A 1,726-nucleotide genomic window follows, 5' to 3' on the forward strand; every position below is an offset into this window, starting at 1 on the left:
TTAAACAAAACAAGGGTTTTCTTGTTTTTTCTTGTGTTATTTGTTTGTTTTCATGTAAAATGAATTTAGATCCTAGTAGTGCAGGGCCAATCTGGCAGCTCAGAGTTGTCAGTCATACCCCAGCCTGCTGCTGACTTCATTCTCTGCTATCTCTGCATGTGGCTTCCAATCTCAAGGTTGCTTTATGGTTCTAGGAGGGCTGCTGCACCTCCAGTTCAAAGGTCTACATCCTAGGCAAGAGGAAGAAGGAAGTACGGAGAGTGTACCCTCACACTCCGAGCTATCTTGGCCTCCCTTTTGAAGGACCTCTGGGAGAAGCACAAGCCCACAACTTCCACCTACAAACTATTGATTCCAACTTAGTCCCTTGCTCTCTGGTACCTATGAGATAGCAGAGCCTACTGCAGTACCCAAGAAAATTGGGCCTTGTCACCAAGAAAAAAGGGGGACTGCATGATGCAGAAGCAAGCAGCTATCTCAACCAGATACGACACAGCCTAAATTCAAACTGTTACAATATAATCAAATTTCATCTACCCCAGTCACATCTTAATTTTAGGAGTTTTGATCATTGACTTGCAAATCAGGGCATCCCTGTCTTGTGCCAGTTTTCAAAGGGAATGCTTCCAGTTTTTGCCCGTTCAGTATGATATTGTCTGTGGGTTTGTCATACATAGTTCTTATTATTTTGACATACGTCCCATCAATACCGAATTTATTGAGAGTTTTTAGCATGAAGGACTGTTGAATTTTGTCAAAGGCCTTTTCTGTATCTATTGAGATAATCATGTGGTTTTTGTCTTTGGTTCTGTTTATATGCTGTATTGCGCTTATTGATTTGCGTATGTTGAACCAGCCTTGCATCCCAGGGATGAAGCCCACTTGATCATGGTGGATAAGCTTTTTGATGTGCTGCTGGATGGTGTCTGCCAGGCTTTGGTATCAGGATGATGCTGGCCTCATAAAAGGAGTTAGGGAGGATTCCCTCTTTTTCTATTGATTGGAATAGTTTCAGAAGGAATGGTACCAGCTCCTCCTTGTACCTCTGGTAGAATTTGGCTGTGAATCTCTCTGGTCCTGGACTTTTTTTGGTTGGTAGGCTATTAATTATTGCCTCAATTTTAGAGCCTGTTATTGGTCTATTTAGGGATTCAACTTCTTCCTGGTTTAGTCTTGAGAGAGTGTATGTGTCCAGGAATTTATCCATTTCTTCTAGATTTTCTAGTTTATTTGTGTAGAGATGTTTATAATGTTCTCTGAGGGTAGTTTGTATTTCTGTGGGGTCAGTGGTGCTATCCCCTTTATCATTTTTTATTGCCTCTATTTGATTCTTCTCTCTTTTCTTCTTTATTAGTCTTACCAGTGGTCTATCAATTTTGTTGATCTTTTCAGAAAATCAGCTCCTGGATTCATTGATTTTTTGAAGGGTTTTTTGTGTCTCTATCTCCTTCAGTTCTGCTCTGATCTTAGTTATTTCTTGCCTTCTGCTGGCTTTTGAATGTGTTTGCTCTTGCTTCTCTGGTTGTTTTAATTGTGATGTTATTGTGTCAATTTTAGATCTTTCCTGCTTTCTCTTGTGGACATTTAGTGCTATAGATTTCCCTCTATACACTGCTTTAGATGTGTCCCAAAGATTCTGGTATGTTGTGTCTTTGCTCTCATTGGTTTCAAAGAACATCTTTATTTCTGCCTTCATTTCATTATGTACCCAGTAGTCATTCAGGAG

This window comes from Colobus angolensis, unplaced genomic scaffold (genome assembly GCF_000951035.1).
Source record: "Colobus angolensis palliatus isolate OR3802 unplaced genomic scaffold, Cang.pa_1.0 Scaffold6, whole genome shotgun sequence".
NCBI classification, from domain to species: Eukaryota; Metazoa; Chordata; class Mammalia; order Primates; family Cercopithecidae; genus Colobus; species Colobus angolensis.